This window comes from Nomascus leucogenys, chromosome 5, assembly GCF_006542625.1.
Source record: "Nomascus leucogenys isolate Asia chromosome 5, Asia_NLE_v1, whole genome shotgun sequence".
NCBI classification, from domain to species: domain Eukaryota; kingdom Metazoa; phylum Chordata; class Mammalia; order Primates; family Hylobatidae; genus Nomascus; species Nomascus leucogenys.
Genome location: NC_044385.1, coordinates 62,592,620 through 62,609,778, shown reverse-complemented (window position 1 = coordinate 62,609,778; position 17,159 = coordinate 62,592,620). Strand labels below are relative to the sequence as shown.

Sequence of the window (17,159 nt, the reverse complement as noted above, 5' to 3'; positions counted from 1 at the left end):
TGAATTATAAAACATATACACAAATATGGAAAGAAATATATATGCAGATATACTACTTCTGTCTATCTAGACACACAAACACAGGGAGAGAGAGAAAGGGAGAGAAAGAGAAAAGAGAGAGAAACAACAGAGAGAAAGATGAAGATTATGTGCTTTACTGTCAGGATCATCCATGGCCATACAGGATGTCTTTTACACTGTTTATAAATCTCCTCACTATAGGCCCTGCAGGTCCCTTATCCAACTTTTTGATTAAATTGGATAAAAAAGGAACAGGGCGAAAAAGTGAAACTTCTTGTTATTGTCTTGTCCCCTTCGTAGCGGCACGTACTTAGGAAAGTCAGGTTTCCTGTGTATGAGACACACTAGAGTGCGCAAGAGAAGAAAATGCTGCGGAGCAATAAGCAGGGAGAGCAGCTAGGAAAAAAAAAAAGCGAATGGGAAGCGAGAAGCAGTGGGCAGGGAGCAGCGGAGCCCTTAGGGAAAAAAAACGAAACAGAGCGAATGGCCCTGGCAGGGCTCCTCACACCCAGAGCTCCACCACCACGTGAGCCTAGCACTACAAGCCCACACCATCATCACAGTGTACGGAGCAGTTTCTTGACCCTGTGTGAGAGCAGAGAAGACACCTATGATGGTGAAAAGAAGGCACTGCTAAAGGGATTTTAGTATCAGGAAATGAGATGAGGTCAAGGTGATTTGTACATAGAAACTGCAGCTGAATTTGAAATAAAGTAAACCACCAAATGCTTAGTTTGTGCTTCATTCAATTGTAAAGAACTAAACATCGCTTGTGAGTAATTCAAACCAGAAAGTGAAGTCTAGGATGTCATATTGGTGTTGGACGATACATATATATATTTAAATTCTGTAGCACTGCCAAGTCTAAATTCAAATCAGTACCCTGCAATGGAGCTATCAGTGAACTGTGAGACAGAAATAAATCAATATAGAGGCCAGGCACGGTGGCTTACGCCTGTAATCCCAGCACTTTGGGAGGCCGAGGCGGGTGGATCACGAGGTCAGGAGATCAAGACCATCCTGGCTAACACAGTGAAACCCCGTTTCTACTAAAAATACAAAAAATTAGCCGGGCGTGGTGGCGGGCGCCTGTAGTCCCAGCTACTCAGAGAGGCTGAGGCAGGAGAATGGCGTGAACCCGGGAGGCGGAGCTTGCAATGAGCCGAGATCATGCCACCGCACTCCAGCCTGGGCAACAGAGCGAGACTCCGTCTGAAAAAAAAAAAAAAAAAAAAGAAATAAATCAATATAGATACAAGGATGTATGAACAAGGGAGGAAACAATTATATACCATTTATATATACCTATATGCATTCATATTAAATCAAGGCATGCACCCACATGTACTGCAGAGAAATATAAAGGTTGAGATTAGGGAAGTTCCCATTCAAGGGCATTAATGGAAAAACAAAAAACTTTGACACATGTGTCTACGTGACCTCACTATAGGATATGAAGGTGACTTTATGTCTTGTTGAATGAATTTAGATAAAAGATGACCACATAAAAAGAAGAATGATTTTTCTTACCAGTCTGTTTGATACTCTGAGTAAAAATAAAAAATAATTTTCAGACTGCCTGTATGTGAGTCCTTACTATAATGGCTGAGGACAGCAGAGAATCCTCTTTGGAAACAGGAAAGGACAGCAGGGACAGAGAGTAGTGAAGACCTCAGAGAAGAGAAAAAAGTTAACAACCCTAGAAATGTTTTCGACCCTGCAGAACTCTGCCACAATACGGGGTGGTACTCCAAACCCCAAATACCATCATATTGGATTGTGTCCTTGACTCAGACCTGCAGTGACTTTACCCTACTTGTGGACCAAGAGAGGCAATCAAGTGAAGAAGTAATGGAGGGCTTTCGAGGCAGCACATTTAGTGGAATAAGAGGGCTGACTACCTCCACACAATAGTTTGAAATAACTGCCACCACAAAGGCTGTCACGCATTGGGACTGAGGTCATAATAAAGAGGTTTATTTAAATCTGAAAGCATTGCTATTTTCCCCAGCCTAAGATGTTGGTTGCCATCATATAAATCCTCCTTTCTAATAAAAAAATGACATTTCAGAACCAAATAGTGCTATACACATGAATAGTCAGAACTTAACTGGTTTATGTGCAGAGTAATGAAAGCTAGTTTTACCAGAAAAGTAAATTTCGAATTGTGTCTCCTGTCTGACTGTATTCTTTTGTCATCCTCTAGTCCACCCACAAATGAATTACCAGAAGTGAACCCAGAGGCACGTATGAATGAAAGGTGAGTTATGCATACGTGTGTCTTTATTTATCTAATTATAACTGAGCATAGAAGTATTCACACACACAGGCACATAAACAAATATATCCATCCATCCATCCATCCATCCATCCATCCATGCATCCATCCGTACACACTTCTCAATCACATCCCTAACAAACCCATGCACACAGTGGAAACATACAACAAGAGACAGATGACGGACATTTGGTTTATTCTGAGAGCTGCTGCCATAGAGTGGTTTTTACAGGGTTTCCAATTTTTCATCGCAGCTTTGTAGTAACATTGCATCTTTTCTAATGATCATATAAAAGGAGCAGTCATAGGAAGCTGCTGCTTCTGTTTGTTTTGTCACGTTAGTTCTATAAGCAGCTTCTTAAAGGACTCAGATTTCCTGAGTTTGAGAGCCTACCAGATTGACAGAAGGGAGGAGAAAATCCTATTTGCAACATGGAGGAGATAGCAGCTGACAAGGGGCAGTGAAGCCCTGGGCAGAAAAGAACAGAGCTAATGGAACATGGACTTGTCCCTCACTCTCCAGAGCTCTGTCAACATATGAGGTTGGTGCTAAAACACAAACACAAGCACACCACCTCATTGGATGCAGCCCTTCCTTAGGCCCACAGCTACTTGCCACACTGTGTCCCATGGACAGGAAAGACTAGCATGATGGGTGAAAGGAAAGACATGATGGAGAGACCCAGGAAGTGGGCCATAGATGGGATTAGAGGGAGGAATGTCTACACAGTCGAGTTGAATTTAAAAGAAATTCACCCACAAAAGGCTGTCGTGCATTGGCCAGCTCCAGTGGTAGAGAATTTTGGTGAACTCTTGAGTCAGTGAGTCTTAGATAGGTGTAAAATATGTGCTGCAATCATATAAAGTATGATGTGTAGGGTAAATGGCATGGCAGATTCCAAAGAACCAAATACACACATGACTTCTGTAAGGGTAAGGCAATTTACAGGTTGAAAAGTAGTTGGAAGGTCGGGTGCGGTGGCTCAGGCCTGCAGTCCCAGCACTTTGGGAGGCCAGGGTGGGCGGATAACGAGATCAGTAGTTCAAGGCCAGCCTGGCCAACATGGTGAAACCCCATCTCTACTAAAAATACAGAATTAGTCAGGTGTGGTGGCGGGCGCCTGTAGTCCCTGCTACTCGGAAGGCTGAGGCAGGAGAATTGCTTGAACCTGGGAGGCAGAGGTTGCAGTGAGCCGAGATCATGCCATTGCACTCCAGCTTGGGTGACAGAGTGAGACTCTGTCTCAAAAAACAACAACAACAACAAACAAACAAAAAAACAAACAAAAGCAATTGGAATTATTTTGAACTGAAAATCTTAAGTCTAGGAAGTTACATGTTGTCTTACTATGTACATGTTAAGTTCTTTGGCACTGCCCTCTGTGTGAATTGAGAGTATCTTCTAGTAGGCTGGCCAATGCACTGTGTGATATCAAGGAATACAGTTGTACATGTATCTATGCATATACAAACACATACATACATGCATTCATACACGCAAGAGACACTGAGTAGGGCTATTGAGTGTGACAAGCATCCACGGGAACAAGGAGTTCCCTTGAAACTATTTCTAGAGTCCTCTCAGAATGAGCTTTGTATGGGATATTCTTTTGTTTTTTGGATGGAGGTAGGAAAATGGGGAGGAACTCATAGAGGGAGGCTTTTTATGTTAGTGTTAGTCACATTACCTTTCTGTGAGAATGAGACTGTGCTAGTAGTGTGGACCAAGGGAGAAGTGAATCCTGCTTGGAGTGAGAAGGAGATAGGAGTGGACAAGGATCAGAGAAATCCCAGCCAAAACAAAGAACAGAGCTAATACCCCTGGAATTATTTCACCCCCTCCAGAGCTCTGCCACTATGTGAGGCTGACTGCTTTGCCCATACCCACCCTCACACGGGGTGGAGCCCTTGCTTGAGGCCTCCAGCTACTTGGCCGCAACTCTTGGGCAGGAAAGACAACTAGGGTGGGTGAAAAGTGAGGAGGTGATTGGAGGTGATAGAGAATGAGGAAGTCAGATGGGATTATAAGAAGGGGGACTCAGAAACTAAATTCGAACTAGAATTAAATGCTCTCCAAAAATGCTGTTACACATTGAGGTGTAGATACCCTTACTTAATCTGGATGCATCCCTATGTTCACAGCCTAAGATGCTCACTGTTGGCATATAAAAACCTCATTTCTAATAAAACAAATGCCATCCCAGGTCAATTTAGTGATATACATACTTGTGAATAATTAAAGTGTAACTGGGGAATGACACATAGACTAACTGTAGCTATTTGTTGCAAAACATTAGAATTACGCATTGTGTCTGACTCTGACCATATTTGTCCTTTAGTCCTGATCTGAATGCCCTGGCGGGAGTCATCATTGAGAGAGCCCCCAATGACAGGCAGGTTATAAAAGATGGACACATGGCCAGGTACAGTGGTTCACACCTGTAATCTGAGCACTTTGGGAGACTGAAGCAGGCAGATACCCTGAGGTCAGGTGTTCGAGACCAGGCTGGCAAACATCGTGAAACCCTGTCTCTACTAAAACTACAAGAACTAGCCAGGTGTGGTGGCAGGTGCCTCTAATCCCAGCTACTCAGGAGGCTGAGGCAGGAGAATCGATTGAACCTGGGGAAGTGGAGTTTGCAGTGAGTTGAGAACATGCCACTGCATTCCACCCTGGGCAGCAGGAGCAAAACTTTGTTGCAAAAAAGAAAAAAAGAAAAGAAAAAAAAAAGATATACACACACACACAAAACAGTGACAGACAAAGACACCGAGATTAGTGGGATTCACTCTCAGATGCGTTCATGATAATACAGTGTTTCTTTGACACAGGTTCTTTATCATCTCACTGTATCATGTATAGATGATAACTTCCACATTTTTACATTGTTTAGAAAAAGAGAAACCGACTATAGAGAGAGGCTTCCATCTGTTACTGTCTTGTCACCCTTAGTAAGTAGCAGGCAAATGCTTTGGAAAAGCAGATTTTCTGTGTATGAGACATACCAGAGCAGGCCGAGGGAAGAGAGAATCCTGTTTGGAGTGAGGAGGAGGTAGGAGTACTTGGGGAACTGTGCAGCCTTCAGCAGAAAGCAACAGAGCTAAGAGCCTTGGAGGTGTTCTCCACCCTCCAGAACTCTGTCACCATGGAGGCTGGTGCTCCAAACCTCAAATCACCGTCCTGTTGGATTGTGCCCCTGTGTCAGACCTCTAGTTACCTGACCCTTTTTGTGGGGCAAGAGGAACCACTGTGCTGGGTGAATGTAGGGAGCTAATGGAGGGCCTTTTAAGCAGGACATTGAATGGAATAAGAGGTCTGACTACCTACAAACTGGAGTTGAGTTTGAAATAACTGCCACCACAAAGTCTGTCACACATTGGGACTGAGGTCATAATAAAGAGGTTTACTTAAATCGGGAAGCATTACTATTTTCCCCAGCCTAAGATTTTAGTTGTCGCTGTAGAAATCCTCATTTCTAATAAAGAAAAAAAGACATTCCAGGTTCCAATAGTGCTATACACATGAATAGTCAGAAATTAATTGGTTTCTGTCTAGAGTAATGAAAGGTAATTTTTCCAAAATATAAATTCAGAATTATGTCTCCTCTCTGACTGTATTCTCTTATCATCCGCTAGTCAACAGACAAATGAATTTAAAGGAGCAACCGAGGAGGCACCTGGGAAAGAAAGGTGAGTAATAAATAGTTAAATAAAGTCACCCATCAGCATAAGTGTGCATAGAACTATACACACACACAGGCACATGAGCAAGTATATCCATCCATCCATCCATCCATCCATCCATCCATCCATCCATCCACACTTCTCTTCAACACGGGTACACAAACTAATCCATGCACGTGATGGAAACATAGACCAAGGAGAAAGGAGACTGATGGACGTTTGTGGAATTTACTCTCAGGAGCCTGCATGGCCATATAGATTTTTTTTTTTTTTTAACAGAGTTTCCAATGCGTCTCGTTGTAGCATTTGTTAGTAACGTTGCATCCTCTTTGGTGGAGTTGTATAAAGAGGAGCAGGTCATAGGAGAGTTGCTTCTTCCTGTTAGTGTATTTGCCACGCTTAGTTCCTACTAAGCAGTTTTTTTATGGGACTCAGATTCCTGACAGAAATTAATTGGTTTCTGTCTAGAGTAATAAAAGCTAATTTTCCAAAAAAGCAAATTTAGAATCGTGTCTCCTATCTGACTGTATTCTTTTATTATGCTCTAGCCCGTACACAAGTGAATTTAAAGGAGCAGCCCTGGTGTTACCTATCAGTGAAAGGTGAGTTATAAATACATAAAGACATATGTATGCATAAGAGTGCATGGAGCTATACACACACCAAGCACATACACAAATATATCCATCCATCTTCATCCATACACACTTTTTTTTTTTTTTTGAGACGGTAACACGGTGAAACCCCATACACACTTTTGTCAACACATTTATACAAACAAACCCATGCACAAAATGGAAACACAAAACACGGAGACAGATGGACATTTGTGGAATTTACTCTCAGGAGCCTGCATGGCCATACAGAGTGTTTCTTAACAGGGTTTGCAATTCTTCTCATTGTAGCATTTGTAGGTAACTTTGCATCCTTTTTTGATGGAGTTGTATAAGGAGGTCAGTTCGTAGGAGAGCTGCTTCTTCCTGTTAGTGTATTTGTCACCCTCAATTTCTAGTAGGCAATTTTTTAAGGGATGCAGTTTTCCTAAGTTTGAGACCCTACCATAGTGTTCCAAGAAAGGAGAGAATCCTATTTGCAACATGGAGGAGATAGCAGCCAATAAGGAGTAGTGAAGCCCTGGGAAAAAAAGAACGGAACTAATGGAACGTGGACTTGTCCCACACCATCCAGAGCTCTGTCCACATGTGAGGTTGGTGCCTAGACCCAGCGCAAACCCACCACCTCATTGGATGCTGCTTTCCTCAGGTGCGCGGGTACTTCACTGTGTCTCATGGGCAGGAGAGACTAGCATGAGCAGTGAAAGGAAGGAGGTGGTGGAGGGTTTTCCCAGTCATGTGAAAACCTCTCCTGGAAATAAATCCTAAAGGTGTAAGTAATATGGAAAACCTGATGCAAGTTAATTATAGTGTAATGCTCAAGAAACCTTGCAAAGTGAATGAGATTTTACAGAAGGAATAAAAGGATTTTGTTTAATCAGTGGCTGATTAAGGAAACAACTAGGTGAGAATTCTGTAGTTGCTCATTAAGCAATAGCATGTGAGTTTTGTATGTAGTATTGATTGTTAAGCCAATAAATAAATTTTTAAAAGAATTTATTTTATAGGACGCTGGAGGCATGGGCAAATTAAAATGTATTTCTATTATTAATATTATTTTTTGAGATGAAGTCTCGCTGTTGCCCAAGCTGGAGTTCAGTGGCGCGATCTCGGCTCACTGTAACCTCCATCTCCCGGGTTCAAGCGATTTTCCTGCCTCAGCCTCCTGAGTAGCTGGGACTGCAGTCACGTGCCACCATGCCCGACTAATTTTTTGTATTTTTGGTAGTGGCGGGGTTTCACTATATTGGCCAGGCTGGTCTTGAACTCCTGCCCTCGTGATCCACCCGCCTCAGCCTCCCAAACTGCTGGGTTTACAGTCATGAGCCACTGTGCCTGGCTAAAATGTATTTCTAATATGTACATAGGTTTAATTTATATATAATTTAATTAATCTCTGATTAACTGACCATTGATAAATGAGTCTTTGTTAATTGTTGGGCTTTACTTACTGGGCTTATGTGGTAGGATTTGCATACCCTCACTTATATATGTATGTATATCATATTTATGGAAAATCTACTCCTTTTGGTGCAAAAAATGTATTTGCTAATAGTGTCAGCAAACTATTGCAAGGACAAAACATCAAACATCGCATGTTCTCACTCATAGGTGGGAACTGAACAATGAGAACACTTGGACACAGGAAGGGGAACATCACACACTGGGGCCTGTTGTTGGGTAGGGGGAGGGGGAGGGATAGCATTAGGAGATATACCTAATGTAAATGACGAGTTAATGGGTGCAGCACACCAACATGGCACATGTATACATATGTAACAAACCTGCACGTTGTGCACATGTACCCTAGAACTTAAAGTATAAAAAAAAAAAAGAAGTATGTTTTTAGTAATAAATGCCTGGATCAAAAAAACTAGAAAACTTTCACATAAACCACTGAACAATTCTACCTCAAGAAACTAGAATAGTAAGAACAAACCAAACCCCAAATTATTAAAAGGAAATAAATAATGAAGACCAACAGAAATAAACAAATTTGAGGCAAAAATTACAAAAGGTTAACAACAAAAAGCAGGTTTAAAAAATATCAACAAACCATTAGCTAGACTAATTAAGAAAAAGAGAAGACCCAAATAAGTAAAATCAGAAACAAAAAAAGAGACCTCATAACAGATATGACAGAAATAAAAAGAATTATTAGAGACTATTAGGAGCAGCTCTACAATAAATTTGAAAACCTAGAGGAGGTGGACAAAATCCTTGACCCATATGACCTACCAAGACTAAGCCAAGAAGAAACAGAAAACCTGAACAGACCGAAAACAAGTTAACGAGATTGAATCAGTAATAAAAAGGCTTTCAAAAAAGTCCAGGACCTGATGGCTTCACCAGTTAATCCTCACTTGTGAAAGGAAGAGTCATTTGCTACAGCAAACTTCATTGTTGTCCTGTTTTAAGAAATTGCCTCAGCCACTCCAGCCATTGGCAACCACCACTCTGATCAGTCAGCAGCCATGAACATGGAGGCAACGCCCTCCACCAGCAAAAAGACTAGGAGTTGTTAAAGGCTCAGGTGATCATTAGCATTTTTTAGCCAATAAAGTAGTTTTTAATTAAGGTATGTACATGAGTTTTTTGAACATAACGCCATTGCAAACTTAACAGGCTACAGTGTAGGGTAAACATAACTTTTATATGCACAGGGGAACCAAAACATTTGTGTGAGTTGCTTAATGCAGTTTTTGCTTTATTGCAGTGGTCTGGAATGAAACCCACAATGTCTTCGAGATATGTCTATACACATATTATTTATATATTATATATCTGTATACATATTCTTTTATATATCTTTATATACATATATATAGAAAGAGACAGAGAGAGAAAAGAAGATAAAAATATGCCAAATTCAGTGTTGGGAGTATCCATGAGGAAAGAGTTTCTGGTTAATGATTGTAATTTTCTTTCTTAAATATTAGGTCTTCCAGTGAGCTAAGTCATGTTTACTATATCCTTTAGATTCATGGGATTCTTGTTATTCAAATATATTTTTATCACTATTTTGTGTAGCAAATATCTAATGATATATTTTTGCATTTTTTTTTGGTGGCTAAAGTATGTTAGAACGACTTTCCAGGTTTGAGTCGAAGATGCTGAAAATGTTGCTTCATATGAGTAAGTCAGTTTGCAGTTTGAAAGGAGGGAGCCATTGATGGATCTCTTACCTTTAGTGAAACAGGGCTTCTGCTGAGGCAAGAAGGAAAAAGGGAGACTATGGAAAGATATCAAAATGTTTGGGTGGGAGGGTACACCGTATTTACTCCAGTTGAATTCTTAGACAAGTATTATTTTGAAAAAAAATTCCATCCATTCAGAAGTAAATGTTCTTTTAGCTTGAAAATGTAAAAAGTATTCTTAGAGGAAATTAATTCCATTAAAAGTTTTTTTTAAAAAAAAAAACAGGAATGCAGAATGCTACTTAACTCATCAATAGTGAACGTTTCTCATTTTTACTGGATATGGTGTGATTCCCAATTTTGTAGATTTTGCCTATGAGCAAATGGTATTGATAGCAAAAGCAAACATGTTTTGCTGACTAAAGACCTCTTTATGCTCATTGGGATTTTATTCTTATTTGTTTCTAATCTCACTAGACTATTTCCTGTTGCACTGACCTGAAGGCATTTTATCATGTACTCACTGAAATGAAACCATTCTTAAACTGGCTTGTGTCTGAACTGCAGACATATTCAGCAGATTTTTCTTCTGCTTCTTTCTTGCCCAGTTGTATAACCATTCACCAGCTTGTGTCAATGCTGGAGAGGAAGTACTGCCATAGAGGAGGTTAACTCACCATGGTTGTAAGCTGTTGGTGTCTAAACAAAGACTGGAAACAAAGAGGGCAAATACGAATAGTTCTTCAAATTACCCTGAATTTGCCACTGAATTAAACTGTGTGTCTGCAAATTAGCTATACATTTTCTGTAATGGAGCTGCCCAGGGCTGAAACAAAATTAGACAGATTAAGCAAGGCAAGCATTTCCTTCTTTCCCCACTCCAAACAAAATAAAGCAGGTTTTCATTTTATTTTATTTTTAAATTACAAAGTCTCATTACGTAGATATAGGAGGAATTTTCAGTAGCCCCTGTGAGAAATGCTGGTGTTTCATACCTGGGGGATGATACTGGATTTATAGTAAAAGCTGGAATCAGTGCTTGGCTTTGACACCATATATTCATTCACCTGATACTCAGCAAGTCACTAACCCTCTTTAACTTTCAGATTATTCAAATGTAAACTGGCTATAATGCAATCTATGTACTGGATATTGTATTGTAAAAAATTAGTAATAAAACAAAAATAACATGCAAAAATACTTTGAAAACTCTGTAGTTCTGTAAATAGGTTTTATTCTAAAAACTGAAAATAACTTAAGAGTTCATTAAAGGAAAATCAGAAAATACAATCAACAAATCTACCCACATATAATCATTCTTAAACTTTGATGCATGCACTTCTAAGTTCTTTAAGCATATACTTTTTTTGTTTACAGATATGAGACCACACTTATTCTTTTGTAAATAACCTTATTACTTAATGACATCATGACTATATTTTTGTTAATATATATTCATGTGCAGTTTCAACATTATTTGTAACAGTTGTGTAATATTTCATAGTGTAGATGTGCTATAATTCATTTAATAGTCAGATATTGCTGAACAATAAGTTTTTTACAAGTTTTTAACTGTTACAAAAATGAATATATTTGAGGCTAAATCTCTGTATATTGTTGGTTATTTGCTTGTTATAAATTCTCAGAAGTGGAAATTCTGTGTCAAAGGGAATGATTGTGACGCTATTGATATTGATGTGTGCTTTAACATCAAGATGCAAAGTGTACATTTCTCCCCTCTCACATTTAACACTAGCCATCATTGATTTCTCTGATATTAGTAAATATATTTGTTCTGATGCACATTCTTTGACACACCTTCATTTATCCTTTTCTGTCTTTGGACTGAAAAGTTAAATCTATTGATCCTTTTTCTATTTTATGTAAGATAAGCAATTTCTCCCAGGTCGTCTTGCTTTTCACTACATAAAAGCATTTAATCCTCGTGTAATCAAATGTATCTGTACTTTTCTTTGTGATTTTGCCTTTAATGTTATTCTCAGAAAGTCCTTCTTACCCCAAGATTTTAAATATATTCACCAAAATTTCTGTTTTGAATTTATTTTCTTCATTTAAATAAAATATCTGCCCTGAATTTACTTTGTCTTAAGGTATAAAGTGTAGAAATTTACTTTTCTCCTAAGTGACTCGTAGTTTTCTCAGCATGAAAGTGTCATCCCCCTGTATTGTCCTTACCCTGTTTTAGTGATCTAGAGTGAGCAGGAAGACCAGAGTCACTGCAGTGTTTTTCGTGCTTTACATCGTGGCCATCTCCCTACCCCCCGAGTCTGTACCAGAGAAAAATGTGTCCAGTGGGAGAGATAGCACCTGCCTTCAATACAAATCCCATTTCATTAAACGTGGTCTTATTAGTGTCATGTAGCTTCCACCTTCTATTGATAAAAAGTGAGTCATGTTCATAGTTAATATTTGTGCTTTTAATTCAACTTTGATATTAATATTGGAACTTTTAGTGTTTTAAGGTTTAGTATCTCATATCTTTTTCTATGTCTTTTTTTTTTTTTTTTTTTTTTTTTTTTGAGCCGGAGTCTCACTCTGTCACCAGGCTGGAGTGCAGTGGCGCCACTCAGCTCACTGCAACCTCTGCCTCCCAGGTTCAAGCGATTCTCCTGCCTCAGCCTCCGGAGTAGCTGGGACTACAGTCACGCACCACCACGCCCAGCTAATTTTTTGTATTTTTAGTAGAGATGGAGTTTCACCATGTTGGCCAGGATGGTCTCGATCTCTTGACCTCATGATCCACCTGCCTTGGCCACCCAAAGTGCTGGGATTACAGGCGTGAGCCACTGCGCCTGGCCTCTATCTCTTTATTTTTGAATTGTCATTTAAATTTAGTTTTTGTCTTTCATGTATGCCATGTAATGCCTTTAATTTCAAAGTTATCTGAGAGTATTTCTCAATATGCAATATGAGAGTAATATGTTTGTATTTATGATTTCTGGTATGTTTGGTTTTATTTATCATCTTTTTCTTTATTAAAAATACTTTGATATTTTCTTTGTAAATTTGTCTATATTTTGCTATTAATTGATTTGTTTTTATCCCTTGCATTTTTTATTGATATGCAAGTCAGAAGCCCATTTCTAGTCTATCAATGTTTATATTTAAATGTTTAGAAAACATAATTATACCATTTTTTCCATCAATATCGAGAATAAAACTGGACTTGTACCTGTGAAAGATAAGAAATGCAACCTGCCTTTACTTCTATCTTCTTCCACACCTTGAATCCTAGTGTAAGAATGCCTAAAAATTCAAATCAATACTATTATTCATGATTTCATATTATTTATCTTTACTTTTAGAATCATTTATTTACATTTTCACCTGCTACTTTTTTTTATTATTATACTTTAAGTTCTAGGGTACATGTGCACAATGTGCAGGTTTGTTACATATGTATGCATGTGCCATGTTGGTGTGCTGTACCCATTAATTCGTCATTTACATTAGGTATATCTCTTAATGCTGTCCCTCCCCCATCCCTCCACCCTATGACAGGCCCCAATGTGTGATGTTCCCCTTCCTGTGCCCAAGGGTTCTCGTTGTTCAATTCCCACCTGTGAGTGAGAACATGCAGTGTTTGGTTTTCTGACCTTGCGATAGTTTGCTGAGAATGATGGTTTCCAGCTTCATCCATGTCCCTACAAAGGACAGGAACTCATCCTTTTTTATGGCTGCATAGTATTCCATGGTGTATATGTGCCACATTTTCTTAATCCTGTCTATCATTGTTGGACATTTGGGTTGGTTCCAAGTCTTTGCTATTGTGAATAGTGCCGCAATAAACATATGTGTGCATGTGTCTTTATAGCAACATGATTTATAATCCTTTGGGTATATACCCAGTAATGGGATGGCTGGGTCAAATGGTATTTCTAGTTCGAGATCCCTGAGGAATCGCCACACTGACTTCCACAATGGTTGAACTAGTTTACAGTCCCACCAACAGTGTAAAAGTGTTCAATTTCTCCACATCCTCTCCAGCACCTGTTGTTTCTTGACTTTTTAATGATCACCATTCTAACTGGTGTGAGATGGTATGTCATTGTGGTTTTGATTTGCATTTCTCTGATGGCCAGTGATGATGAGCTTTTTTTCATGTGTCTGTTGGCTGCATAAATGTCTTCTTTTGAGAAGTGTCTGTTCATATCCTTCACCCACTTTTCGATGGGGTTGTTTTTTTCTTGTAAATTTGTTTGAGTTCTTTGTAGATTCTGGATATTAGCCCTTTGTCAGATGAGTAGATTGCAAAAATTTTCTCCCATTCTGTAGGTTGCCTGTTCACTCTGATGGTAGTTTCTTTTGCTGTGCAGAAGCTCTTTAGTTTAATTAGATCCTGTTTGTCAATTTTGGTTTTTGTTGCCATTGCTTTTGTTCACCTGCTACATTTTTATGCTACATTAACAATTATTATTTAGACTTACCTAATTTTGAGTTTATATTATTTACCATCTTTTCTCTGTAAGTCATCTTCCTTATTTCTGTGTTCTTCATTTTGATTCATTGCTCAGCTGACTCAAGCACTCTGAGTAATTGTTTTTAGGAAAGGTACACGGAGGCTGTGCTTCGTGTTGCTTCATGTTGGAGTGTCTGCTGCTCCCGAGTGTGAACAGTACTTTTCCTGGATATGCATTTACTGAGTCATAGTTATTTCCCCGCAAACTCTGCACGTAACTGCTTGAAGCTGCATTTACATAGTACACTTTTTTTAACCAAAAAAGTCTCAATTGTGTATTTACTTGGTATAATTTCAGGGGACACTGAAACAGATTAAGGGGCTAAAGCCACCCAAGCCACTTCTTCATGCCTTCATAATCTGTCAGACTTGGTTCTGTATGGTGACATTGTCAAGTGACTTCAGATTTATGACATTTCCTTGATACCCAGAGATCCAGTAGACTGTGTGGGATCAGAGGTTCTTGTAGTAAGGGAATGGCAACTTGAGGAGAGAATTCATCTCTTTTGGCCAATTGATCCTCCATCTACATCAGCCTTAACTCTCCAAGCCTGGGTGGAGGTGGTGGGTCCAGGTGGAGAGGGGAAGATGAGAAGGATTGGGGATTTCCTTTGTCTCAGGTTAACCTAACATCATTCATCAAAGGCCAATTTTGTTTTTTTTAACTTTTATTTTAGGTTTGGAGGTACACGTGAGGTTTGTTACATAGGTAAACTTGTGTCAGGGAGGTTTTTTTTTTTTTTTTTTTTTACATATTATTTCATCATCCAGGTATTAAGCTCAGTACCCAAATAGTTATCTTTTCTGCTTCTCTCTCTCCTCCTACCCTCCCCACTTAAGTAGACCCCAGTGTCTGTTTCCTTCTTTGTGTTCATAAGTCCTTATGATTTAGCTACCACTGATAGGTGAGAACATTCAGTATTTGGTTTTCTGTTTCTGCACTAGTTTGCTAAGGATAAGAGCCTCCAGCTCCATCCATGTTCCCACAAAATACATGATCTCATTCTTTTATTGTGGCTGCATAGTATTCCATGGTATATATGTACCACATTTTCTTTATCCAATCTGTCATTGATGGGTACCTAGGTTTATTCCACGTCTTTGCTATTGTAAATAGTGCTGCAGTGAACATTCATATGCATGTATCTTTACAGTAGAATGATTTATATTCCTCTGGGTATCTACTCAGTAATGGGATTGCTCAGTCAAATAGTTCTGCTTTTAGCTCTTCAAGGTATTGCCATACTGCTTTTTACAGTGGTTGAACTAATTTACACTCACACCAACAATGTATAAGTGTTCCCTTTTCTCTGCAACATTGCCAGCATCTGTTATTTTTTGGCTTTTTAGTAATAGCCATTCTGACTGGTGTGAAATGGTATCTCATTGTGGTTTTGATTTGCATTTCTCTAATCTGTGATATTGAGCTTTTCTTCATATGCTTGTTGGCCACATGTATGTCTTTTGAGAAATGTCTGTTCATGTCAAAGGCCAATTTTGTCAGTGCCCCAGTTCTGCTCAGTATCTGCCCTCTTTGTTCTCCAGTCTTAGGCACAGGCTGTGAGCATTGTCTTAGGATTCATGGCTCTCGGGGTGGAATTTGAGTGCTGTGTTGGAGGCTTCAGTATGACAGAAACTTCCTGAAGACTCCTCCAACACAGGAGGCTTCAATAGGACAAAAAAAATTGTTCTTCATCAGCTACCTTGTCTCCAGCCATAAGGTAAAATGAGGCATTATTAGAGGCTCCATCAAACAGGTTCTCCTTCCTTTGATTAATGGAAGGAGCCCAGTCTTTCAGACATACATGTGGCCAACAAGCATATGAAGAAAAGCTCAATATCACAGATTAGAGAAATGCAAATCAAAACCACAAGCCCAGTCTTTCGGGTGTTTGTCCTTTGAGGTATATCTTACTAAAATGTCTTACCTCTGAAGTTCATTTGCAACCTCATATGCAACTCTTGCTAATGTGTATCTGTTCACTAGGTGTCTAGTTTGAGGAGATGACAAGAGCATCATTTATTCCCTATGCTCATTCCCGAAACACCTTATTTTATTGCAGTGGAAACTGAGATCTGGCCAAAGTTTGATGACTTGCCCAGGCTGGCATTAAAATGCGGTTCTCTTCTATCAACCTTTTCTGTCTTCATGCTGTACTCCTTGAGTTGATGACCATAAGTTTAAGTTTAGTATTGCCATAAAGTTGGGGTTGGGGCTTTGCGTGCAATGGAAATGTTACTAAACATCCAAAGTTTACTGTCTTCTGGATAGCAAAGTAAACAAGTAAAATACTCATGGAGCAGGAAGAATAAAATTTTAGCTATTAGTAAAAAGCATTTTGTTATACAACTTCTGAATAATTTTCTTTTAAAATTATATTTATAAAGCCCTTTGTTTTTTGGTTAAATTTACAGTATATGTTAGAAGAAATCTGATTAATTTTATTTTTACTTCTTTTTGCAGCAGCAAGATTAAGAAAATTGTGCGTTCAATTGTATGATCCTTTGCATTTGGGTATGTGAGACATAGAAAACACCATGTATTAAATATATCCGAGACTATATCTGAGGCGGTGGCTCACGCCTGTAATCCCAGCACTCTGGGAGGCCGAGGCGGGCAGATCACATGAAGTCAGGAGTTCAAGACCAGCCTGGCTAACATGGTGAAACCCCATCTCTACTAAAAATACAAAAATTAGCCAAGCATAATGGCGGGTGCCTGTAATCCCAGCTACTCAGGAGGCTGAGGCAGAAGAATCGCTTGAACCGAGGAGGCATACATAGATTGCAGTGAGCTGAAATTGCACCATTGCACTGCAGCCTTGGCGACATAGCAAGACTCTATGTAAAAAAAAAAAAAAAAAAAAAAAAAGAAAAAATATATGAGTCTCATATATATCTATACATACATATATATATGAGACTTAGTACTTCAATGAGAAACA

General features: G+C 39.1%; 1 pseudogene; it reads left to right on the top strand.

Moving 5' to 3' along the window:
- The first annotated feature begins 2,138 nt into the window (after window positions 1–2,138).
- Window positions 2,139–17,159, top strand: part of LOC100579243 — a 48,279-nt pseudogene continuing 33,258 nt past the window's right edge.